This window comes from Pseudorca crassidens, chromosome 7 (genome assembly GCF_039906515.1).
Source record: "Pseudorca crassidens isolate mPseCra1 chromosome 7, mPseCra1.hap1, whole genome shotgun sequence".
Lineage (NCBI taxonomy): Eukaryota > Metazoa > Chordata > Mammalia > Artiodactyla > Delphinidae > Pseudorca > Pseudorca crassidens.
This window is the reverse complement of record NC_090302.1, coordinates 11,359,436-11,385,961: the sequence shown is the minus strand read 5'-3', so window position 1 is coordinate 11,385,961 and position 26,526 is coordinate 11,359,436. Positions and strand designations below refer to the sequence as shown.

At 49.9% G+C, this 26,526-nt stretch overlaps 1 long non-coding RNA gene across 1 annotated transcript; it reads right to left on the bottom strand.

Annotated features, from left to right (window-relative positions):
• Positions 1 to 8,614: 8,614 nt before the first annotated feature.
• On the bottom strand, positions 8,615 to 25,900 carry LOC137227462 (uncharacterized). The gene is made up of 3 exons (XR_010944862.1): positions 25,590 to 25,900; positions 9,926 to 10,003; positions 8,615 to 9,100 (listed from the first exon to the last, which is right to left on the bottom strand). It is a non-coding gene; the product is annotated as an uncharacterized lncRNA (long non-coding RNA).
• Positions 25,901 to 26,526: the final 626 nt, after the last annotated feature.

The following is a 26,526-nucleotide window of genomic DNA, read 5'->3' as shown; positions in this document are numbered from 1 at the left end:
TTGATGCCAGGCTCTGAGAAGCCTGTGGCTGGAGCAGTAAAGAAGGCATGTAAGGGCCTGTTCTCACTGGGCATGTGGCCTGGTGTGAGAAGTCACTATTATTCTTCCTCTCCTTTTTTTAATGGATGATGGAACTGCGGCTAAAGGTCACACGATGAAGGGGCAGTGGAAGCAGAATTCAATCCAGGTTTGGTTGATTGTGAAACTTGTGTTCTAGCCAAGTACAAAGATGCTCATGGCAACGGTGCTTAAAGTGACAAAGAACTGGAAGCAACCTGTACGTCCTTTGGTTAGGAAATGGATAAATAAAATGTGGGAAATGCATGAGATGAAATATTACACCAGTTGAAAGGAATGACTTAAGCTGACTTACAGATAATGTCAAAAGGAAAACGTAAGTAACAGAATTAGATGTATAACATACCACTTGCATAAAAATTTAAAGGCACACTCAAAGCAATGTGATATGTTTACATATATGTGAATAAAGATATAGAAGATGGGTTGAAAGGTGACATTAAATACACAAGCATGGATGCCTTGAGGGGTAGGAGCAGGGCTATGAATTAAGGGTAGGGGACTGAAAAACTAGGGGTGGGTGGTCACGCTAGATGAAGACAGTGGGGTGCCACAAACCAGGGGACCTGGCTGACAGACTCGATTTGTGTAAGGGCCCTCCTAGGGCCCCTCTAAAATTAATAACATCACAAGACACACACATCATCTGCTCTTTTACAGGCGATATTCTCTCCCCTCAATCTCAGTGTCGAAATTGCCTGTCGAACTTGAACCAGCCAAAACTCTAAATGAAAAACAGGAACAAAAAGAGCAAAATTTGAAACCAAATTGAGAAGTGAACAGTGTCTGTTTGGGCTGCAAATGGGTGCTGTCGAGCGTGTGTGACAGCCGTCACAGAGCAGAGACCAGGAGCAACTGAGCTGTGAGCCCTTCCGGGGCTGGGCCTGTCCTGTGGGCCAGGTCAGCCACGATGCCACAGAAGCCGTGGGGCGGCAGGGGAATCAGGGTTGGAGACTGCCCACAGAACCTTGCTTCCCCACTCCCCAGAGCCACACTTGCCTGCTTACTTGTTGGTTTCCTGCCATGGCATGATCGATTCTTACAGATACGTTTTTCTAGAAGTTGAGTTGTGCCAGGCAAACCATGCCAAAGAAGCCTCATTTCCATGTGTGGTCTGGGTGGATTGGGGGAGGCTGAAGGCAGAGTGATTCTGAGTTCTAGCAAGACACTTGGAGGAGTATTTTGCCCACCTGGATCTTCCTAAAATGCAACTCTGACCTGGCCCTTCCGCTGCTGAAACTGGATAGGGCGGAAACCCCTCGGCTCTGCACACGAGGCCTTCAGGGCTCTAGTGGTCTCTGTCAAACTCCAATCCCGGTGCTCTCCCCTCGCCCTCTCCCCGCCAGCCCTTCCCTGCCTTGTTCCCATTGCTGATCTGCACCCAACTCTGAGACTCAGCTGAACCGTCACCTCCGCGCAAAACTTCCCAGACCTTTCCCCTTCTCCGGCAAAATACATACCGACTACATCAGTTACTCTGTGTGGAATGCTGAGGACAGTAAGCCTTAGGGCTAGATGTGCCTCAAAATTCAGAAATTTTCGGATTTTATCAAATAGCTAAATTTCACATAACATACCTTACAAAAAAAAAAGCTTGGGCAGAATATGGAGCAGGCCACCATTAAAATCATTACTGTTTCTGCAGGACATTCCTGAATAGTCACACACTAAATGAAGATTATAAATAGTTTCATGTCAGGTCAGGCAAGGTTTTGTCACTAAACTTCTGGGAAAAAAATGTTGGTGTTCTTTTTCAGAGCATTTAGGATTTTGAAATTGTGGACCTATATTATTATGATTCCATCTTTTGTTCTACCTTTGTAACAACAATCCTGAGGACCAGTACGAGCACTTACTATTCACTAAGAATTATGCAAAGCGATAGACATAAATAATCTCATCCGTATGCCACCACGAGGTACAAGAAGTTCAGTAACTTGCCCAAGTAAATGACAGAGCTGAGACTTGAACTCACAGCTTTTCTGACACCAAAGCCCACACTCTTAGCCACTACCCCATACTGCAATTCCTCGCTGCTCTTTACACATCATGGTACTTACCTCATTTCGCTGCAATCTATTCTGTATGAGTTTATCTCTCCAACTTGGCCATGAGCTCCTCAGCTGTGGGGACTTGGAGCTGCTCCATCCCTGCCTGTGAATGAATGAATGAAACTCATATGCATGGGATGGTTACTGCTGTGAGCTTGATGAGACTGTCCTGATTGGCTGTGTCAGATGTTAATGAGTAGACTGATGCCACCCATGTGTTCGCACACCAACATTAGTTGCCTACCTGCCTGCTAAGGGCCCCAGAGTCAGGCAAAAACATCAAGCCAGATTCCCTGCCCTCAAGAGGTTCACAGTCTAGGAGGAGAGTTAGGTTGCATCTCCCTGCCACTGCAACATGAGATCAAGGTAAGACAGATGTCTGCATAGTGCTTGGGAACTTGAGGAAGGAGAGGCCATTCCGCTGAAGCTCATACAGGGCCTTGTGGATATATCCATTAGCTATTTTTGCATTAAAAACCATCCCAGGGCTTCCCTGGTGGCGCAGTGGTTAAGAATCCGCCTGCCAATGCAGGGGACATGGGTTCGAGCCCTGGTCCAGGAAGATTCCACATGCCGTGGAGCAACTAAGCCCGTGCGCCACAACTACTGAGCCTGCGCTCTAGATCCCGCGAGCCACAACTACCGAGCTGAGCACCACAACTACTGAAGCCCGCATACCTAGAACCCATGGTCCGCAACAATATAAGCCACTGAAATGAGAAGCCCGCGCACTGAAATGAAGAGTAGCCCCCGTTCACTGCAACTAGAGAAAGCCCGCGTGCAGCAACAAAGACCCAACGCAGCCAAAAATAAATAAATAAAATAAATAAATTTATTTAAAAAAAAAATCCCAAAACTTAATGGCTTGAAACAATCATTTCTTTAGCTCTTCAGAGAGACACCCCTTCCCCACTCCAACCTGGCTGATCTGAAGGTGCTGCCAGGGCTCCTCCTAGAGTGTGCAGGGCACTGGGAAAATACCTTTTGCAGGCCTCCTGTCTATACAAACAATTTGAGTCACTCAAAATCAGCAAGTCAGCTCCATTCTGGTGGCCCAATCTCACAAGATTTTGCAAAATTCCACATGGGCCACCAGGAAAGAGTTATCTACTCACCGGACTGTCTTCCTAGAACTGGAGTATGTCTGGTCCATCTGGGCACAAGTCTGGAAGCTCGTCAGTCATCTGATTAAGGGAAGAAATGAATCCTAGGGTCCATGAAGGCCCTAAGCTCAGAGTACCACACCGGATGGTACAGCCAGCTTAGCCAGTGTCGACCACCAGAAGGGGGCTTAGAAAATTTCAAGGCACTTCAAGCAGGAGGATCCTCTGAGAAGCAGGTGTGGAGGAGGGTCTAAGGGTAATTCTGGATACAGTGACACCAGAGTGAGGTCAGGGGACCCTGGGAGACCTTCTGTGATCAAACCTTCACAGTCCAGTTTCCTGTCTTCTCCTTGTTTGGATTCTGTGTTTCCCGAGAGTCCCATTATCTGGCTGAATTCTTGGTCTACTGGCTTTCAAGCTCATAAGAAGTCACAGCTTCATTTCCATTTCTCCTTTGGGTAAGTGGTATACAGTCAGCTCCCCTTCCCTCATCTCCCCTCCCCGCTCCTCTCATCTCCATCTAACTTTCTTTGCCTTCTCTGTTTCTTTCATTCTCCATCACTTTCTCTTTCTCCTCCCTTCTTTCCCTCCTCATTTATCTCTCTGCTTCCCCCTATTCTCCTCCTCCTCCCCTATCAGACACACACACACACACACACACACACACACACACACACACACAACACAACACACTCTGAGCTCTGCAGCCCCCAGACTCCTCTGGGCTCAGCCCCTCTCCCGGGCAGGCGTATAGACAGTATGTGATGCCAGGAACAAGCAGGAGCCTGGTGGACGTGGCGTGGCAGCCTGGTAACCATTTGTTTTCACCTGGTCCTCACGCTGCTAATATGTTGGAGCATCTCCATGCTTTAACCGTCTTGGGGCGGGTTACACAGTCTTGAAAGAAGAGACAGAAAGGAGAAGAGTATGGGAAAGCGTTTGGGGTTCCCTCATTGGTTTATTCATTCACCCAGCAACGACTGGTCCAGCCCTAACCTGCCCTCCACGGGGCCTGGCTGGGCTCAGGGGAAGTAGAGGTGAAGCAGACAGCCTGGTCTGGCCTGAGAGGAGCTCATAATATAAGGAGGGAGACACGCCGCAAAACAGTTCATATCCAGCCTGATAAACACAGTGATGGGGGGAGGGGGGTGCTAGAGTACCAAGTGGGGCACCTAACACAGCTTTGGGGTCCCTGAGGCTTGCTGGAGGAAGTGTTGCCAGAGCTGAATTGTGAAGATCAACATCAAGGTCAGGTAGGTGTTAGCTGGGCAAGGAAGGAAGACAGAACATTCTACGCAAAAGGAACAACAGGTAGAAAGATATAAAAGCGTAGACAGCCTGGTACCTCCAGGAAACTACGTTCAGAATGACAGTGTGTGTGTGTGTGTGTGTGTGTGTGTGTGTGTGTGTGTGTGTGTGTGTGTGTGCAGGGGGGGTGGAAGATATGTAGAAGATGAGGCTAGAGAGGAAGGCAAAAGCCAGGTCATACTCTGAGGACCTTGGAAGCCAAGCTAAATAGCCAGGACCTTATTCCAAAGGTCATTAACAGAGAGTGGTAGAGTCACATTTGTGTTTTCAAAAGATCCCTGTGGGGCTTCCCTGGTGGCGCAGTGGTTGAGAGTCCGCCTGCCGATGCACGGGACACGGGTTCGTGCCCCGGTCCAGGAAGATCCCACATACCGCGGAGCGGCTGGGCCCGTGAGCCATGGCCGCTGAACCTACGCGTCCAGAGCCTGTGCTCCACAATGGGAGAGGCCACAGCAGTGAGAGGTCCGCATACCGCAAAAAAAAAAAAAAGATCCCTGTGGCTTCAGGGTAGAAGAGGAATAGGAAAAGGTGTAGTGGGATGCAGGGAGACTAAAGAGGAGTCCCCGCCTCACTCTGGTGCCTCTGTCCCCTGCACTGGGGACAATGGGCCCCCCTTCCATCAGCCTCCGTCTCCACCTTGGGCTTGTATGCCAGGGCAGCTTGTTCCTGGATAGCTACATTCCCTTCTCCATGAAGGCCTTCAGGACTGGGCCAGGACAGGCAGCCCCAAGCTGGGTTTTCCTGGCCTCAGCCTGCCAGGCTTCTGGACTGATCCTGACCTCAGTGGGGTGGGGAGGGGAGGGACACAGAAGCGCAACCCCTCGGGCAGGTGGGGCCTGGGATCAGTCTGACCATTACCCATCTGGTACCCATGTGTCTGCGTGAAGCTCTGAGGCCCCAGGTGCCCCCCTAGTTTCGGTTTTTACCCACCCACCTGCTGGCTGGGAGTCAGCTTTGTAGAAAAGCCTCAAAATCTAGATTCAGACTGCCAGAAGGATCTGGGCTCCTGTCTGTGTGTGCTTGGGCAAGGCTCTGCACCTCTGGGCCACTTTCCTCACTCGCAAAATGAGAGTCTGGTCTTCACCCTTGGAGACTTGGGAGATTTGCATGAGATGTTGGAAGCATTGTGCCCAAAGTCAGACACGTGTGGGTACTAAATGAATGGGACAGTGATTGTCATCCTTGTATTCTCTGATGACCCTGGCTGGGGTCCTTACTAGTCGTGTGACCTTGGGCAAATTACCCTCAGCAGATCTCTGTTTCTTCACCTGTAAAATGGGAATAATACCAGTATGTATTGTAGGGAATTGTGAGTTAATCCAGTAAAGGGCTTACGACAACGCCTAGCATGTAGTAAAAATAAAATGGTATCTTATTTGAGTTTCTCATAAGAATTCTATTTTTTTCTCTGATTTGGAGATCACCCCTGAAGCCAGAACCCCTTGAATAGTGCCCTGAGACACAGCTTAGGTCCAAGCAGCCCCCAGACTCCATATAATACAACAAAGTATTAGCTGTGGAAGTGTGCCTGGTGTGATTATGCTTAAGACATTTCACAGACAATTTTACCAAGACTATCTGGGGACTGAGGTGTGGATTTTGTTCAGTGAATTGTTCAGCTGAGTTTCACACTGGCTGAGCCATAAGTCACTTCTAGGTTGGAGTAGGTCGTTCATTTATTCAGTCAGCAAACTCTGATACTTCCTCTGTGCCAGAGAGGGATGCCGAGGGAAGCACACTGAAATCACTGCTTCTTATCAACGAGCAAGGCATGTTACTGAAATTTCCTAGGTGGATGATGTAAGCAAACTCCACTTCCCTGCAAGAAGAGCCAAGAACAAAATTATTTTTTTTCTTCCAACAATTCCATATGATGCTTCCAGGTCTGGCAAAGGCATTCCCTCTATTTAGAATCACCGAGTTGTAGCTTTCCAAGAAAATTCTAATGTAGCATTCCATTTAATCTGCAAACAACCCAGTGAGGAAGAGATTATTCTAACCTTCCTGCAGGAGAGGAAACCGAGACCCAGTGACCTACCCAGATCAACCGAGCCAGGATAAGAACCCAGTTCTCCCCAACTTTGAAGTTCACATTCATTCACTGCATGATGCTGACCTGTAAAGTGCCCTCAATGCCCCCAGTTACTGTGATTCTTCCTTTAAATTTAATCCTAGGTGGAAGGAAATTTGTCTTCAAGAAGGAAGATTTTACTCTCTGAATGCCCTTGATTCTGGTTTGTTGGATCATCTCAAGAATGATCAGCAAAAAAAAAAAAAAAAAAAAAGTGATCAGCGTCAGTTTTTGCCTCAAATCTTTATTTTTTCTCTTTATGAAAGTACTTCATGCCTATTTTTTTTTTTTTTGTGGTACGCGGGCCTCTCACTGTTGTGGCCTATCTCATTGCGGAGCACAGGCTCCGGACGCACAGGCTCAGCGGCCATGGCCCGCGGGCCTAGCCGCTCCGCGGCATGTGGGATCTTCCCGGACTGGGGCACGAACCCATGTCCCCTGCATTGGCAGGCGGACTCTCAACCACTGTGCCACCAGGGAAGCCCCTTCATGCCTATTTTTAACAATTCAAATATCACTGGAACATTTAAAAAGTGTGAGTCACAGGTATTCCTCTCCCCTGAAATAACAGCTGTTAACAATATGGAACATATTCTTCCAGTCTCTCCCCATGCAAATATTAATAACACACACAAATAATTGTTAGCACTTCAGAAATAAATACCATACACCTTTAAAAAATGTTAACACTATATTGAGAACATTGTTCACTGTCAATTCATATAACCTGCCTCATTCTTTCTTTTTTTCAATAAATTTATTTATTTATTTATTTTTGGCTGCACTGGGTCTTCATTGCTGCACGCAGGCTTTTTCTAGTTGTGGTGAGCAGGGGCTACTCTTCGTTGCGGTGAGTGGGCTTCTCATTGCGGTGGCTTCTCTTTTTTTTTTTTTTTTTAAAGAAGATGTTGGGGGTAGGAGCTTATTAATTAATTAATTTATTTTTGCTGTGTTGGGTCTTCGTTTCTGTGTGGGGGCTTTCTCTAGCTGTGGCAAGCAGGGGCCACTCTTCATCGCGGTGTGCGGGCCTCTCACTATCGCGGCCTCTCTTGTGGAGCACAGGCTCCAGAAGCGCAGGCTCAGTAGTTGTGGCTCATGGGCCTAGTTGCTCCGCGGCATGTGGGATCCTTCCAGACCAGGGCTCGAACCCATGTCCCCTGCATTAGCAGGCAGATTCTCAACCACTGTGCCACCAGGGAAGCCCACAGTGGCTTCTCTTGTTGAGGAGCACAGGCTCTAGGTGCACAGGCTTCAGCAATTGTGGCTCATGGGCTCTAGAGTGCAGGCTCAGTAGACGTGGGATCTTCCTGGGCCAGGGCTCGAACCCGTGTCCTCTGCATTGGCAGGTGGATTCTTAATCACTGCGCCACCAGGGAAATCCCTCATTCTTTTTAATAGGTTGCTATAGACTGAATGTTTGTGTCCCCCCAAAATTCAAATGTTGAAACAGAATCTCCATCGTGAGGGTATTTGGAGGTGGGCCTTTGAGAAGTGATTATATCATGAGGGTGGAGCCCTAATGAATGGGATTAGTGCCCTTATAAAAGATACTCTAGAGAGCACCCTCCCTGCTTCCTTCTGTCATGTGAGGTTATAGTGAGAAGATGGCCATCTGTGAACCAGAAGGTAGGCCCTCATCAGACACCAAATCTGCCAGCACCTTGATCTTGGACTTCTCAGCTTCCAGAACTGTGAGAAACAAATTTCTATAAAATTATTTTTATAAGTCACCCGTCACCCAGTCTATGGTATTTTTGCTATAGCAGATCAAACTGCCCAAGACATAGGTACATGGTAATTCAAAGTATAGATCTACAATTTTTCTCACCACTCCCCTACGGATGCATATTTCGCTTGCTGCCTTTTTTCACTTACAAAAAACATTGCTGGAAGGATTTTTTTTTGAATTTTATTTTATTTTATTGTTTTATACAGCAGGTTCTTATTAGTCTGGAAGGATTCTTGAACCTTTTCCCACCGTGCCCTGCACTTCTCACTTGCAGTACTTAGTATAATCTCAACTAAGGATTACTGTGAATAGCTTATTCAATGTTTCTCTCCCTTACTAAGCTCTGAGATTTTTTAAGGGAAACTAAAGGGATCATGTCTGTGTGTTCATGAGAATGTCTCGGTGCCTAGTTCAGTGCCTGGTACATAGTGGAATCTCAATAAATCATTTTGTGTGAACAACTAAAGGAGCACATTACTAAGTGGATCTATGCATACTTGTGTTTGTGCCTGCAGGGCACGTTACAGGTCACGGGGTGTGCGGCTTTGAAGTGTGTTTACAGGCTGCAAAGTTGTCCTCTGGAAAAAAAAAAATGAACCAATGTGAGCTTAGAAAAGGGCTGGTTTCCCCACACTGCAAGGAAGACACACTTTGGGAGAACGTGAGAGTATAGTTGTACTCCATTTTGTCCCATATAGGGTGCAGAGAACCCAGTGATGAATCTTCCCCAGGCTGCCCTTCAGGAGCTCTCACCTGTCACCTGCCACCGAGAGAAGAAAGGAAATATGAAGATGCTTTGCCTCAGCAGGGGAGACAGCCCCCTCCCCAAACTCAGCACGTGTGGGCACTGCCTGCTCCCAGCTGCGCCCCACCCTGCCTCGAGCCCCCTGGTCTCCCAGCTACCTGGCAACCGACAGTTAAAGACGCAGCCTTTGAAGTCTCTGTCTGCCCTGCCAGCTTTGCTATGGCTGCCCCGTGCCCTCTCCTCAAAGGCAGAATAGGAGCAACACCCAAGCCTGCTTTAAAACTCAGGATTATGCCACAGCTGCATGGGGCTGGGAGCTCGGGCAGTGGGCAGAAATGTGGCCTGGAGCCAAGAATTAGGTGAGCAAGGAGACGGCCTGCAGGACCTCTCTGCTCCAGACCAAGTACTTTCTTCTGACCTAAGGGACGGCTGCACGGGGTTCATGTGTATGTGTACATCATGAGTGTGAGTGTCCTAACTACTATATATAAAATAGCTAACTAATAAGGACCTACTGTATAGTGCAGGGAACTCTACTCAATGACCTATCTGGGAAAAGAATCTAAAAAAGAGTGGCTATATGTATGTGTATAACGGATTCACTTTGCTGTACAGCAGAAACTAACACAACATTGTAAATCAACTATACTCCAATAAAAATTAATTTAAAAAAAAAGAGTGTACGTATCCTAGAAGCACAGGTGCAGGCATCCGCCCCCAACATCTAAGGAAGCAATGGAAGGCCAAGGGATTCAAGACTTCTGGCTTGGTTGGCAGGCAGGAAACAGCTGAATCCCCCCATTTAGGCTGCACCCCTCTTAGATAATATGTCACATTTACCTTTCACTCATTCTTTCCACAAATATGAATTGAGCAGCTGCTCTGTGCCAGGCACTCCTCAGGGCTCCGGCGACAGCACTGTCAACAGACCAGATAAGATCCCTGAACTTCATATTTTAAGAGGGAGCCGACTATAGGAACACAAGCAAATAAATGAACTAAATAACTTCAGATGGAGAGTGTTTGGAACAGAATAAAACGGGTAATGTGCTCAAGAGAACAGTGCGGACCGCCTTTAGACTGGGTGGTCAGGAAGGCCTCCCCAAGGAGGTGGCATTTGAGCTGGGGCTAGAATGAGGCCACGGAGCCAGCCCAGTGATTAACTGGAAACAGAGCATTCCTGGAGGAAGGCATGACAGGTGCAAAGGCCCTGACCCAAGAATGAGCTTGGCGTTTGACGGTCTGAAAGATGATCAGAACTGGAAGATGGTAGGCCGGGGTCAGATCAGGCAGGACCTGGTAGGCTGTGGGAAAGGGTTTGGATTTTGTTCTACGTGTAGTGGGAAGTCATTTCCTACTTCGTATGCAAGTTATTGTTGAACATCCATTCATTCATTCAATCAGCCGGTTGGCCAGTCAGTTAACAATATTTCTCTGAGCAAAAGCACAGGGACTGGGGAGATAGATGAATGAGAGACAGGCCTTGCCCTTGCAAAACTCATAGCCTAATGAGCAGACAGTGTGGACACAGATACTTACAAGCCAAAGGGACACGCAGAGGGATGATGTTCAAGGTGCTAGGAACCCAGGGCATTTGTTTCTGAAGTGGGAGGATTGGGGAGGACCTCCAAGAACACATGATATACTTGAGCTGGATCTTGGAAACACGAAGCACCATGCTGGCACATCGAGGTGCTCAGTATATATTTACTAACTGAAAGAAGGAAGGGAGGGAGGAAGAGAAGGAAGAAGAAAGGGTAGGAATTTGCCAAGTGCTGAAGAGAGAAAGGGCATTTGAAGCAGGAGAAACTATGTGTGCAGAGTTTTGGCGACATGAAACAGCATGGAAACGGGTCATAGGTGACATCCCAGAGGTAACAGGTGAGCAGAACCCTCTCCCCCTCCAGTTCTGGAACTCCTGCCATGCATGCCATGCAGTAGTAGGTGCACAGTAAAAGGTGATGGGTGGAGAGGTACTTAATGTAATTTGCTAAATATTTCAGTCTCTCAGCTTCCAAGGCACATGCGAGGATTGCAGCTCGCTGCCTTATGTAGAATTGGGTGTGGTTATGTGACTTGCCTTGGCCAGTAAAGTACGAGCAGAAGTGATGTGAGTCACTTCTGAACAGAAGCTTTAAGAGCCAGTGAGTGACTTACGGTGCTCACTTTTCCCTGCCTCAGCAATCACAGAAGCCCAAAAAAGAGCCTGGCTCAGCGTGGGTCCCTGAGGGGAACAATTTAGAGCAGAGGTCCCCAGCCGACCTGCAGTGTACATACAGGATGAACCACGAAGACTCTTGGTGGGGGGGTTGTTACTGCAGCAGAACCCAACCTCTCCTGACTTACAGAATGGAGTGGGTGAGTGAGTGAGTGAGTGGAGCTGAGGGAAGATTTCTGAGTTAAGGCAGTGGCATGAGGCCCCTTTGGAAGTTATGGGTCGGGGGAGGCTGTCAAGGAATGAGTCATCTGAAGCGCATTAAAAATATTTCTTGAGACAAAAATCTTGGAGTCTCTTAATTTAGCCAGTCAAAGGTAACTGGACTAACCCTCCAGCCACCCTGACCTCTCCCATGGGCTTTCACTTCTTTTCTTTCCCAGGGACAGCATTTTGAGCTTCCTATGAGCATAGCTGTAGCCTTGGTCCATTCCATTGGCTCATTAGTTGTTTCCCAAACATTTCTTGTGACCTAGTCTCTGCTAGAGATAGAGAAACACAGAGAGACACAGAGAGTCTCTCTCTCTCTCTCTCTCTCTCGCTCTCTCTCGCTCTCTCTCTCTCTCTCTCTCACTCACACACACACACACACACACACACACACACACACACACACAGATGTACCAAGTAGGAGAGATTGACTTGGCTTCCCTGACGTGTGAGCTAGGTGTGGAAGAATGGGCCAGGGTTCATCAAATGGAAAAGGCAGGAAGAGTCAACATGTGCGAAAGCATAGGATTGTGAAAGAGAAGTGAGGCTCTCCTGTGGGCTGAGGGGCAGTGGTGGAGCCAGAGGGTTAGGCATGGAGAGCTTGTGAAGGGCCTTGAGTGCCAGACTGAGGGATTTGGACTTTGCCCTAACATTAATGGAGAGCCAGAAAACGTGTTTGGGCAAAAGATGGGTTAGGTGAGAGATGAGTTTGGGCTGTAAGAAGCATCAGTCAGGGGTCCCCCAGCCCCCTCTTCCCACTTTGGTGTCTGGCAGTGCAGCCCCAGTGAGACCAGTCCCTGCTCTGTTTCTAGTCTATCCATCTTGTTGCTTAGCAACCTCCCACAGACCCCCCTTACCTGCCTCCCAGATCCCAACGGAGCCCAGCCTTTGCCCAGCTGATAGCATCTTTTCCTCCATCTCCTCATCTAGACAGGGGCTTTTTTTTTTTTTTTAAGAAGGATGATTTATTTATTTATTCATTCATTCATTTATTTATTGGCCACGCCACGCGGCATGTGGGATCTTTGTTCCCCAACCAGGGATTGAATCTGCACCCCCTGAAGTGGAAGCACGGAGTCTTAACCACTGGACCACCAGGGAATTTCCTAGACAGGGGATTTTTATTTATTTATTTGTTTGTTTGTTTATTTTTATTTATTTATTTATTTTGCGGTACGCGGGCCTCTCACTGCTGTGGCCTCCCCCATTGCGGAGCACAGGCTCCGGACCCGCAGGCTCAGCGGCCACAGCTCACAGTCCTAGCCACTCCGTAGCGTATGGGATCTTCCTGGCTGGGGCATGAACCCACGTCCCCTGCATCGGCAGGCAGACTCTCAACCACTGCGCCACCAGGGAAGCCCCTAGACAGGGGCTTTTTAAACAAACAGTTTGGGACCTGGATTCACATCCCAGTCAACCAATAACCAGATGGCTGATTTGGCAAGTGAAGTAACCTCTGTGAGCCTCAGTTTCTTTGTCTGTGAAATGGGACTGACAACTGTAGATAGTTCACAATGTTTAAAGAGGAACAGTCCAAGGAAAAACTTAGCAAGGTGCCTGGTACGTAGTAAGGCTCAGCGAATGGTCGATGTGATTATTATTAACAAAGCATGACCTCTTAGGGGGAAAGAGCAACGTTTAATGTGTTTACAGTGCTGGGAGGGAGGGAACGTTACATATTCCCAGCTACTTTGTAAACTCTTTGGACTCGTAGCTTGTGCCCAGTATGCCTTGAATTTCCTTGAAGGCCCTCATCTCCCTGCATCCTGGAGGGTGTGCTAGCCAGGTGGATGGAAGTTTTGCACCAAGGAGGTCTCCCTGAGCACGAGGGTCTGTGTCACTCTGTCTCTAAACCCTGGGATCAGGGGTGGGCAGCTCTGATGTGCAGCTACAAAGGTCCACCTGCCTCTGCCTGAGACAGCCAGGTCTACACGGATGATGGCACTCCACCCGCTTTGGAGGATGTCTTTTTTTTTTTTTTTTGCGGTACGCGGGCCTCTCACTGTTGTGGCCTCTCCCGTTGCGGCGCACAGGCTCCGGACACACAGGCTCAGCGGCCATGGCTCACGGGCCCAGCCGCTCCGCGGCATGTGGGATCTTCCCGGACCGGGGCACGAACCCGTGTCCCATGCATCAGCAGGCGGACTCTCAACCACTGCGCCACCAGGGAAGCGCTGGAGGATGTCTTTAATAAGGGGTATGCTCTGGAAAGTCCCAGAGGCTGCTTCTGGAATGAGCCAGGCTAATGGGCATAAAACAGACCTGGAGCTTTGGTCATACCCAAGTCCTTGAGATAATTGGGGTAAATTTTTCCTTGGGCCCAAAGAGGAAGGAGCCAGACTTGGTTGTGTGACTGCTTCGTGGGGCACTTGCACACCCAGAATCTCGCCAAATCCTCTCAGTCACACTTGCATGTCACCTTTCTTGTCCCTGACTTACAGATGGGGACTCCAGGCTCAGGAAGGGCCAGCCACTTACCACAAAGCCCTAAAGCGAGGAGCCAGAGGAAGCAAGGTCTACCTGACCCCCGATCCCATTGACTTTTATTTCTATGAACTTAGGGGGAACATGTTCTAAGGAATCTCTTCTGCCAGGCTAAGCCCTGTTCACACTCTTTCCAGAGAGCAAATCTGATGATGTCACCCTCTAATATTCACCCCCAGTCTGCTTGGGACTTCGCCATGGCTCCCTTTGGCCTACTGGTCAAAGCTCTCTTAGCACGGAGGCTCCCTTACATCCCCTCACTGGCTGGCCTCAACCTTCCCCTGAGCCCCCTCCAGCCCGCAGCCGGCACTTTGTCCTTCTGATTGATTCATCGTTCTCAGTAATACCTTCAGGCCTTTGCCCATGTTCTTCCCTCTGCAGACAGAACTTCCCTCCACCTAAATCTCTGCCTGGGAAACTTACTTTTCCTTCCCGGCAAAGCTCCAGCCTCACATCGTCTGAGAAGCCATCCTTGGGGCTCCCATGAGAACCCCTCTACCACAGCCCGCTGACACTCTGTTGTTTATTTAAGGTCTTTCTCCTCCACTGAATCACAAAGTCCTTGAAGGCCAAGGTGCTTGTGTGCCTCAAACTTCCAGTTCAAGAGCTCACAGATTTCGGAAGCAGATATTGATCTCTGCACATATGATTTTTCTCCTCAACAGAGGGTACTTGAGGGCTATGGTGAGGGCACAAGCTTCAAGGCACAGCAGTACATAGGGTTCACTAAGGCCCTGCTATGACCTAGGTCATGGCCGAGAACTTTACATAGAATCACTCACTGACTCCGCGCACCTTTGTGAGGAAGGTTCTTTTTTATACCCATTTTACTCATGAGAAAACTGAGTCCTGGAGAGCTTAAACATCTTGCCCAAGCCCTCTTCATTTGCTTGGTGACAGATCCAGGATTGTTAAATGAGTCTGATGGCATTCTTCTCGTGTATGTATTCAATCTGTCAAAATTTACTGAGGGCCTGCTCTGTGCCAGGTGATGTTTTAGGCACTGGGGACATAGCCATGAACACTAGATAAGGTGTGTGTGTGTGTGTGTGTGTCTGAGTGTGAGTGGGTATGTGTGTGTGTGAGAGTGAGCATATATGTATGAGTGTGTAGGAGTGTGTATGCGTGCATGTGTGGTAGAGGGTGCAGGTGCTGACAGGGTAAAGATCAGGGGAAGCTTCCCAGAAGACATTCAAGCTTAGACCTGAGAATGAGCCGTGGTTACGTCAGCAAAGTAGGGGGTGGGGTAGCCTCTAGAAGAGGGAGCAGCAGAGGTGAAGGCCTGGAGTGAGAAAGAAGACAGTGGTTTGGAGGAACTGGGGGAGGAGGGAGGGCAGAGGCTGGTGGGAGATGGGGCTGGAGAAGGAGGCAGAAGGTCCCACCAGGGAGGACCTTCCCAAGAAAAGTCACCATCATAGATTTTTGATGACTTGGCGATTCAGTGGCCACAGCCTGCTGAGTGTTCCTCCATTAGAAGAACAGAGAAGGGAGACCCGGAGGCTGAGATGGAGGCAGCCCCAACTCTCAGACAGCTCCGGAGTGGAGTATAGTATATGCTGGGTCCTGGGCCAGAAGCCAGGCACCCTGGGTTTGGACCTTGGGGGCTGATCTGCTGTGTGGGCCTGGGCAAGCTGCTTTACCTCTCTGAGCTGGTTATTCTGTGTGAAATAATGAGACCATTCCCTATGTAGTTGCCCTAGAAATGCTTGCCCCTTCATTTCCACCTGGAGAAAGGAGCTTATTTTGCCTAAGAGGAGGGCCAGCTCAGGATGGAATAAAACATTTATTGGACATGCTCTGATTCCTTGCGACTCCCAGCAGGCAGTAAAACACAGGGTGGAAAAGCTGTCCCAGGGACTTTCTAAGATGAAAGATATCTGCTGTAAGGCTGGGCTCCCTACTGGCCTCTTATAGACCCTCTCTGCCAGCCTCCGGGCTGCTTTTCCACTCTGCCCAGAGGTTAAACATGCCAAAGTCTTCCGTTTTTTCCCATTTTTTTTCACTCTGCCCCTGCACCAAGGCAAGTGTGACAAGCCTGGAGCTGCCACTTTCTGGATGTGTGCTCCTGGGCAAGTCGATTTCCCCCTCTGAGCATAGTAGTTTAAGGGCATGGATTCAAGGTCCTTCCTAGCTGTAAGGCCTGGGGTGAGTCTCTGGGAGACTCAGTTTCCTCATGTGGAAACTAGGAGAAATAATTACCACTGTGATTGTTGCAAAGGGCTAAATAGATGATGAATGGAATGCATTCAGTATAATGCCTGACACACAGCACTCAATAAGGATTATATTTGGGGGGGGTTGCCTTTGTCTTTTAGTTTAGGAAGTTTTTTATTAGAAGTAAGGGAAATGTCAGCTTTGTGGGTTTTTTTAACTACTTTAAAAGTTATTTTATTTTATTTTATTTTATGGCTGCGCTGTGTGGCTTGCGGGATCCTACTTCCCCAACCAGGGATCGAACCCCTGGCTCTTGGCAGGAAAAGCACGGATTCCTAACAACTGGACCACCAGGGAATTCCCAGCTTTGTTTTTTTTAATTGTGGTAAAGTATGCATAAAATAAAATTGATCATTTTAACCATTTTTAAGCATACAGTTCAATGGCACTAAGTACATTCACGTTATTGTGCAGTCATTCCTGTCATCCATCTCCACTTTCTCATCTGCCCTCATTAAACAGTAACTCCCAATTCCCCCTCTCCCCAGCCCCTGGCAACCACCATTCTATTTTCTGTCTTTAGGAATTTGACTACTCTAGGTGCCTCATACAAGTGGAATCATACAGTATTTGTCCCTTTGTAAGTGGCTTACATATATCATTTAGGATCATGTCCTCAAGGTTCATCCATGTTGTAGCATTTATCAGCATTTCCTTCCATTTAAAGACTGAATAACATTCCACTGTATATATATACCGTATTTTGCTTATCCATTCATCTATCTCAGACACTTGGGTTGCTTCTACCTTTTGGCCATTATGAATAATGCTGCTATGAACATGAGTGTACAGATACCTGTTTGAATCTCTGCTTTCAATTCTTTTGGATGTATACCTAGGAGTGGAATGGCCAGATCATACGGTAATTCTGTGTTTAATTTTTATATAGTGGGTTTTAAGGCCTCCATTTCTTCAGCTTAAACAGGTCCTCCCTCTGCCCACCACCAGGCTTTGGTGCCCAACTCAAGGCTCCTCTGAGTTATGCTGACTTCTACTGTGGTGGGTGTAGCTGGTGTGTTTCTGGCCCTCCATTGACACGTGGCATCCGGCCATCCCTTGTAGGGCAGCTCTTGCCTCTGGCTCCCACTTCAAAGAGGAATTTAGGGGCCCCCTCTTGTTTGATAGAGCTCCCTAGATGAAGCTAAAGTACTGCCGCCTTGGCCCAACACCATTAGAGGGATTACCTCTTCCTGCTGCCAGCCTGGGAGACCCCAGCCCCACTGGCCCTGCAGAGTCTGCACCCCAGCAGGTTAGTGCCCTAGTTACAAGCGTGGGCTTTGGCACCAGACAGATCTGGGCTGGAGACCTGGCTCTAGCAGTTGCTGGCTGTGTGACTTTGAGAAAGCCACTTCCCCCTCTGAGCCTCAGTCTCCTCTTCTATAAAAAGGGGATGGTAATAGACTCTGTTAATAGGAAAACTGAGCTAATGCATGGAAATCCCTGAGTCTTCTGCCTGGCACAGAGCAAATGCTCAGTAAATGGAGCTGTCATGACCATGCTGTTCACCTGGTCAGGCAGGAGACTGAAGGAGGCAGAGCTTCCAGATGGAGGGGAGCTGAGATGGGGAAGCACTTCTGAGCAGGGTCCTCAAGGTCCCAGCTGAGGACACTTGGAAGGAGATTCCAGGTTGGTGGAACCCAACTCCTCTCCTCCCCATGGGTCTATCTTAATTTGAATTCCCTTTCCTTATTATGAGTTGAAGGTGGGGAAGGGAGCGCACATTTATGGAATATCATTGTTGGGCCTCATTGTGTCTCAGGGAAAAGGTGGCAGTCCTTAAAATTTCATCTTTCTTTAACTGAATAGAAGAATTTTTATGAGAAAATTGGTCCTGTTTTTTGCCATCAAAATACTCCTAAAAGGGCATGAACAGGAAGCAGCAATATGGAAGTTGCTTTCTCATTTCTCTTTAAATTCCTGTATTTGAACTGGATGTTAGTGTTCACACAATTCTGTCACCTAGTGTGTTGGTCATCTTGACCCACTTTACAGATGGTGACACTGAGGCTCTGAGAAGTGAAATGGGCTCCACAGAGAACTGGAGTTGGAAACACTTCTTTCTGTTTTAGGCAGTCCTTACTAAGGATGCTGTAATGGGTTGAATGGTGACCTCCAAAATGATATGTACATGTCCAGGAACCTATGAATGTGACCTTATTTGGAAAAAAGGGTCTTTGCAGATGTAATTAAGTTAAAGAACTTGAGATGAAGTCATCTTGGATTACACAGGTGGACCCTAAGTCCAATGGCAAGTGTCCTTAGAAGAGGCAGAAGAGGAAAAGACACAGACACAGAGGAGAAGAAAGCAATGTGAAGTCGGAGGTAGAGGTGGGAATAAGCAGCTACAAACCAAGGAATGCCTGGAGCCAGCAGCAGCTGGAGGAGGCAAAGAAGAATTCTCCCCTACAGTCTTCAGAGGGAGTTCAGCCCTGCTGACACCTTAATTTGAGACTTCCAGCCTCCAGAACTGTAAGAGGATAATTCTCTGCTGTTTTAAGCCACCCAGTTTGCGGTGATTTGTTACGGCGGCAGTAAGAACCTAACACACTGGTGGTGACAGAAGTCCCTGGCTCGGCCTGCTCTTCATCATAAGCCCTCTTTGGGATGACCACTCCAGCCTCCCCTCTGGCCTCCTTGCCTCCAAGCTCACTCCCTTCAGTCCCTCTGCTGCACTGTGACTGCCAGAGTGATGTTACTTAAACACATGACAGCATCGCACTCCTGTTTGAAGCCTATCAGCTAGAACTGTCTGTTCCAAGTGACAGAAAACCCAACCCAAACTGGCTTACACAAAAAGGAATTTATTGGCTCATGAAACCAAAAAGGCCAAGAGCTAAGGCTAGATTCATGTTGGCTGGATTCAGGGCTCAAACGATGTCACTGGGACTCATTTTGCTCTGTCATGCTGCCTTCTGTTCTGTTGGCTTTGGTTTCAAGCTCCACATGACGGTAAGATGGTGGCAGCAGCCCTAAACCCTGCATCCTGTTAGATTAGAGACCAGCAGAAAGGTTCAAAGACCTCTGTCAGGTCCTCAGGCCAAAGTCCTAGATTGGCTCCCGTTGGGCCCGCTTAGCCTTCCCTCAACCAATCACTGTGGCCACAGGAATGGAATGTGCTGACTGGCTTAGGTCTAGGTCCTTCCCCTGGAGTCATGGTGGTGTTGCCTCTACTAGAACCACATGGACTGGGAGGGACGAAGGGGTAAAAAGGGGGAAGATGCAATCCCAAAAGAAAAGTCCCACTCCAAGTATAGCAAACGACTGCTGAGCAGCCAAAACAACAACAAACAAACAGCAACAATGAAAAAGAATAAATGTCCACTCAGATGCTCTTCACTGGTTCTGCAAAGACACATCAAGATCTCAGTCCCTGGTCTCCAGCCTCACCTCAATTCCAATCTGCTTGACATCTCCAGGTACATCCTGTCATTTCTTGCCCATATGCTTTTGTTCACATGGCCCATTTACCTAGAATATTCTTTTCCCTATCCCCATGCCGTTCATCTGACTGATTCCTACTCCTCCTTCAAGATTGCTCTGCTGGGGGCTTCATCTCCACTCTGGACCCCCAAGAGCATCCTGAAGTGTATCTGTAATGGCTCTTACCCCACTGGACTGAACTTGAATGCTAATGAGTCTGTCTCCTCCACTGAACTCTGCACTCCCTGAGAGCAGGGATTTATTATATTTTTATTTAACAAACACAAAGTCCTTTCCAAGGGTCAGCCACCGTTCCGAGCTCTTCACATATATTAAGTCATTTAATCTTATAACAAACACAGAAAGAAGGCTCTATTATTAATCCTACTTTAAAGATGGGGAAATTGAGATAGGGAGGCTATATCAGATTCAACTCTGTGTTTGTCGGGCCCAGCTCAGGGCTAGGCACATGGCAGGTATTCAAAACACATGTGTCTTTCAGGTTGTCTCTCCTGGTTGTCCAGTCTTACCACGATGGCCACGTCCTCGAACTTTCCCATTTCCCAAAGTTGCCCACATTCTTGGTTTTCCCAGCCTGGAAAGTGTTGCCGCTTGGACAGCCTCAGCCAGAGCAGCCTGGGCTGGCATCTCTCTGGCTCTGCATCAGGAGCCGGGCTAGCGACCCAAGGGCTGGCACAGAAACCTGTGACATGAGGAAGGGACCTCAGTCTGGACTGTTTAGGTTCATAAAATCCCTGCAGTTTGAGGATGAGCCCACCACCCCAGGTGTTCTCCTGTCTCCCCCACCTCAGTGCCACCCTCCTCCTCTGTGTTCTCAGAGCCCAGTACAGGGGTTCTGTCCCGATAGTCACTTACCTGGACAGACTCCTAAAGACCACTCTGTCCAGAATCCTAACCCGAAACCTCCTGAGCTTTAACTGGATTGAAATTAACATGTGTTTATGTCTTGTCCTCACAGGAAAGATGATTTCCTTCAGGCCAGTGAGCCTCCACTTCTGCAGACCCGCCTGATTCTGTCTCTTCCGTCTCCCTTCTGCCACCGGGGCTCAGTCCCCATCCCTCCTCCATCACTCTGTTTAAGCTGCCTCTTCCTCACAGACTCTTTACTCTATCCATCCTGTCCGTCTGTCCATCCCTGGACTTGCTCTCCCTCTATCTCCTTGCCTCTCGTCCTGGTCTCTTTCTGTCTGCCTGTCTCTCTTTCTCCTTGTCTCTTTCTGCTGGACTCATCTCTTCTATGTCCCCTGGCATGTGTCTGACTGTGTCTCTTGTATATCTGTCTGTTTCTCTCCTGGCCTCTCTCCCCATCCTTGGTTATTTGCAATGTCCAGAAATGGGCCTGGAACCTCTAGTTTTCTCATCAGTTTGAGAGAACCCTTCTGTAGCAGGGCAGCCTCGGGGCTTCCCAGCCAGGACTCTCTCGGGTTCTCTGAGCCTCCTCCTCGCTGCCCTCGCTCCTCAGGGCTCCTCTGCCCAGCCGAGGGGGGCAGGAACTCTCAGGGCCACCTGGGCAGGATGGCTGTCTGCTGCCCCGAGGACCCAGGCCACTGTGGCTTTCCTTAATGAATGTGTCTTTGCTGACACATTCATTATTCCTATTTGGTCGCTTGGAGTCAAAACTGATTAGTTACACTTACCGCCGCAAAGATGTAATGATTTTATTGTTTATCGTCAATTTATTTTGATTAACATCTCCATTCTCTTCCTTGCAAGCGCAATTAGGTGCAATCTAACAGCGACTACTTTAATTTCGTTGAAATTAAGATGAATAAGTGATGGCTTATGGTGCTTTGTTTAACAAATAAATCATAGTTAAGAGGAGTGTATTCGTAATAAATGAAAAAAGACAGCTTAATTAAAATGCATGGAGCCAGCCTCTTGATGTACATCCAAAATCCAAATCTGAATTCCAAAAATCAGAAGGAGCTGAGGGTTAGGAAGACCCTTGCCACCTCTCACAATGGTGATCAGATGACAGACGGTGTGTTGTGGTTTGGAGGCTGCTGGGCAGAGAAGAGCCAGGCACACATATGACCCTCGTGAGCCGGTCACACCTGTCAGCAAACACCACCAGGAACCCACTGAGAAACCAGGCTTGGAAGGACACAGGAAGAGAAGCCTCATCCCCCCCCCCGCCCCCCAGGAGGGATCAGCTGCCATGCCCACACCCTGAATTCTCCCTGGGAACCCACTGAGGGCAGGGGACAGGTTCCGCCTTGCCCCACCCTCCAGGTTCCCTTGGGAGGTTGGGGAGCTTGATGCCAAGCCTGGAAACCCAGAGCCAGACTCTCACTGAGATCTCCTCCCCGCTGGGCTGACAGGGACTTCCCCATCTCTTGATTTGGAAACAAAGTGCAAAAAGTCAACCCTGGAAAGTTTCCCGTGTGAAGTTTAAAAGCGCCTGTACTGAAGAGGCCGGCTTTGAAGCAGCTCGCTGGGGCCCCTCCACAGGCTCCTGCAAGTCAGAGGGCCGGCTTGCCTCAGATCGACCCGCACCAGCCTCTGCAGAGTTAGGAAATGGGAATTGTTTTTAAGCTGAAAAATTCCTCGTAGAGTTCATTCCTTTGCCACTGCTCTTCTTTTGTTCTCAGTCATCTCCTTCCTCCTCCCTTTCCTCCCCTTTTGCTTCCTCTTTTTAGTGGAGAGGAGCAGGCAGACCTGGGTTCAAATTCAGATGCAGGCTCTTACTGGCTGTGTGACCTCAGACCAGTGACCTAACCTCTCTGGACCCCAATGCTTATTCAGAAAAGGGAGAGCAACAGGGCCTCCAAGGCAGGGGTTCTGTGAAGGTTAGTCAAGATAACTGCACAAAAGTGCCCAGATCCTGCCTGGCCCAGAGGAAGAGCTCAATAAGCATTCGTTCCCTCCCTCTCTACAGATCCTCCTCTCTCCTCCTGTCTGTGTATTGCTCTTATCTAGATCTTCACAGACAAGTTTCCCCATCCTTTCTCCTGGCTCACTTAACTCCGATTTATCCTTAGTCCTTCTGCATTTAAACTTCACTTTTCTTTTTCATCCTCTCAATGCATGTTACTGAGTGCCCATCTTGTCCCAGGCCCTGTGCCACACCCTGAAGACTGTACAAGGTGAACAGACCAGGACAGGCTTCCCCTCAAACAGCTTCCATTCCCACACCTCAAGACCCCTTCATAATGGTCATTACCATCCTGTGTGTTCAAAAGTGTCTTCCCCATGAAACAAGCACTTTGGGAAGGCAGGGACAATGCCCAGCACAGAACCTGGCACACAGCTGGCACTCAATGGCTCCCGACTGTTCGGTCCAACAACAAATGCCGGCTGAAGACACTCCTGTGCGGCTGACTGTAGGGGCACAGAGAGGAAGGAACCAAGCCTGGATGTGTGGTCTGGGGGAGGTCACACTCACGGGGCGGCCAAGGCAGGCAATGACACTGCGGGTGGACAGTGCTGGGACTGAGCAGAGGAAAGGACAAGAGATGACAACCCCCAAGACAGACGACAGGCAGAGAACATGTAAGGGGACTGAATCTGGCTTCCCCCTTCCAGTCAAGAAAAGGGAAATCAGGACTCATGTGGTTAGCATGTACTGAGGTGCAGGCTCCTCCTCAATCTATAAGCCCCTCCCCCTCTAGGCCTAGCCCCGCCCACCTCTCCAGCCTCACACATGCTGGTCACTCTTCCAGGAACACTTTCCCTTTAGCAGCACCTTCCCACTTCCTGCCAACTGCAAGCCCCACACCTGACTTCAGGTCTCACCTTGAGAAAGCCCTTCCTGAGCCTCCAGCCCAGGTCAGTTTCCCTGGATGTTTGGTCTCAACTGCATTCTCTACTTGGCACTTGTCATGAAAGAATAATGGAATTGCTTTTTATAGTCTGTCTCCCCAGCTAGACTGCCAATTGCATGAAGGCAGACAGGTGTGGGTTCAAGGCCGCTTAGTGTGTGGCCTTGGGCAAGTCACATCACTCTAAGTTTTGGTTTCGTCATCTGTGAAATGAGAACAATAACTGCCTCCCTTTTAGGACTGTGGTTGGGATCTTCCATGGTATTCATCATGTGCCTGTAGAAGGTTATTTCTTCTGTCTAGCTTTTATTCAACAAATTCTTAATGAGGATTACACTTAGGGTACAGCAATTCACAAGGCAGGCTGTCTGACTCTGAAGCTGCACTCTACCCAGGAAACGTCTTTGAAGCTTAAAAGTCATTCATTTTGTGTGTGTGTGTGTGTGTGTGTGTGTGTGTGTGTGTGTGTGAAGGCAGGGAGGAATAATCTTTCTCCTGCTTGGGTTTAAAGACAGGAAAGAGTATTGCCCTTCTGCTTGGTGTCAGTGAAGGAGGAACCAGCAGGTGACAGGGCCTGAGATGTCAGATCCAGCTCTGGGATCTGCCCTGGGGACCACAGATGCTCCTCAGGAGAGGCTTTCGAGACCCCAGAAGAAACCACCCTTGACTTTCCCTGCTGAACTGGCCTTTTGGTACTTGTCCTGGCCCAGGAAGCTAGCGACAGAGGTTTTGTGGGGCCCATTTGGCACCTGGTGAGCCCTGGTCATAGGCGGCTGCCACAGTGGCTGCTGCACTTGGGTAAGTATGAACTCCAAGAGGGAGAACCAGAGTCCTTGAGCACTTCCCGCATGCCCTGCCTGCGGCGCCCCTCCCAACCACATCACCAAGAGCAGCGTATTAACTCCTTTCAACACGGAAACTGCAGCTGGCAGGGAGGAAGTGACTTGTCCGAGGTCTCAGAGCAGAGAAAATGCATTAAGTTGGATTCTGGGGCTGGGGCTACTGTTCCAAGGAGGGAGAGATAAATAGTCCTCCTGAGCAAAGGGAGCAAGGGGTGGAGAGTGAGGGTAGGTAGCAAGAAAGAAAGAAGAGAGAGTGGGAGAAAATGGTGAGAGCGACCGAGGAGAGAGGGTAAGAGAGCACCACGGCTGCAAAGAGAGAATACAGAGGCGCAGTGAGCAAGAGAGCTGGGGACCTCGGGAGGGACCGAGAGAGGAAGGGAGACAGAGAAACGCGACAGAGACCGGGAGATGGAGAGAGACAGAGGGAGGCGGGCAGAGACGGACAGACGGAACGGCCAGAGCTAGTGACAGTGACGGGGGAGCGGGGGTGAGGGGGAGCGCGCAGCGGGCCTGGGCCAGCGGCGGGCGGGGGTGGAGGCCGGGATGCGGCGCCGCTCGGCCCCCGCCCCCGCCCGGGCCGCACGCGCCCGCAGCCTAATGACCGCCGCCCCGCCCGCGACGCCGGCCCGAGCGGACCCGAGGCAGCCGGCAGCTGGCGGCGCCGGGCCGGCCGGGGAGCCGCGAGCACCGCAGCGCCGGTGGCAGTGCCCCGGCTCGGCGGGCCCTGATTGATTTGTCAGCCGAGGCGACAAAACCGTCCCCCGACCCCCGATCCGCGCGCCTGGTCCTCCGCTTCCCCGGGGTCGGGGTCTCCCTCCCGCGCCTCGCCCGGCTCCCCGGCCGGTCCCGCAGGCTGGAGCTCCCCGCCCGCCGGCCAGGGCCCTGGCGCCCCTCCTCGGGCCCCCGCCCCCCGCCCCTCCTCCGGCTCGGCCGGGCTCGCCCGCGGGCCCTGGGGCAGCCCGTTGCCCCCTCGCCCCCCTTGGGCACTGTGCCAGCCCCCCCAGCCCTCACCCTGCCGCTCCCCCCCAGCCCGGCGCCCCTGCCCCCCGCCCCCCGGCCCTGGCCCGGGGCCGCCCGCCGAGCCGGCCACACCCGCGGCGGAGGACTCGGAAAGGTAAGAAGGTGCCCAGGCCGCCCCGAGGGGCAGGGGGCTGCGCTGGGGGCGCGTGCGGATGGGGGCGCGTGCGGACGGGGGCACGGCGGGCACCCGCGGGCCGGGGACCGGGAGCCGCCGCTGCCAAGGAGCGGGGACACGCGAGTCCCGCCGGGCCGGGAGGGCCGTGGAAGAGTTAGAATCGCATCGGGAGGACCCGGTGGGAATTGGGTGAGATAGTTACCCATCTTTCTGTCCCGGGACTCGGGGAGTCTCTCTCTCAGCTACGGACATCTCGGTCTGTATCTTCTCTTTTAAGGAATTCTCCTCCTCTCTCACCTTCATCTCGGAGTCTCAACATTTACGGGACCATTTTCCTATGTCTCTTTTGAGGAATCACCTCTTTACCTCTCTCTTTCTCAGTCAGAAGGAGTCTCTTCTCATCCCTTTCCCCAAATAAGCATAGTCTCTCCTTGCCCCATTGAGAAGGATTTTCTTTCTCTTTCTCACTGCCCAGTTGAGAAGCAAATTCTGTCTGCTCACAATTTGCCACCGTCTTCTCTCTTACCCATTTTGAAGGCTAGACCCCCTTCTCTGTCACCCTTTTACGCCTTACGCCGTGTAATTCTGAGGGTGCTGACTCCATTTGAGTTTTCAACTAGGGGGTGGACCTTCTGTTTTTCTAGTGCAGGGGCCAATTATGGGGACTCCTCATCCAAAGCAGGGTACCAGCCATCCATGTTAGCCTCCAGGCAAAGGGCAGCTGCCCAGGTGAATGGGGCACTTGTTTCCAGGGGCGAGCAGGGAAGACTTCACCTAGAAACAAAGAATTGAGATCGACTGAGACTGTCCCAGCCTCTTCCAAGGCTGAAGAACCCCAGCTTCCGGGCTGAGGGCCCACCTGGAGCCACCCTCCCCCATCCCTTTAACTTTAAAATAGTTTAATGAACACAGAGAGAGAAATCTTTTTTTTTTTTTCTACGTGGTGAGCAGTCTACAAAGAGAAAGGGGAAAGGAGGGAGAGGGCTTTAACTCTGATCCCCGCAATTAGTTCCCTGGGAGTGGGAAGGGGGGGCAACCGGGAGCCTCAGTTCTTCAGATACAAAAGCATTTAGATCGCTTTAGACCGGTTAATCCTGAGTCTGGCTCGGGTCTCTTTTGTTTCCCAACTCCATTGTGGG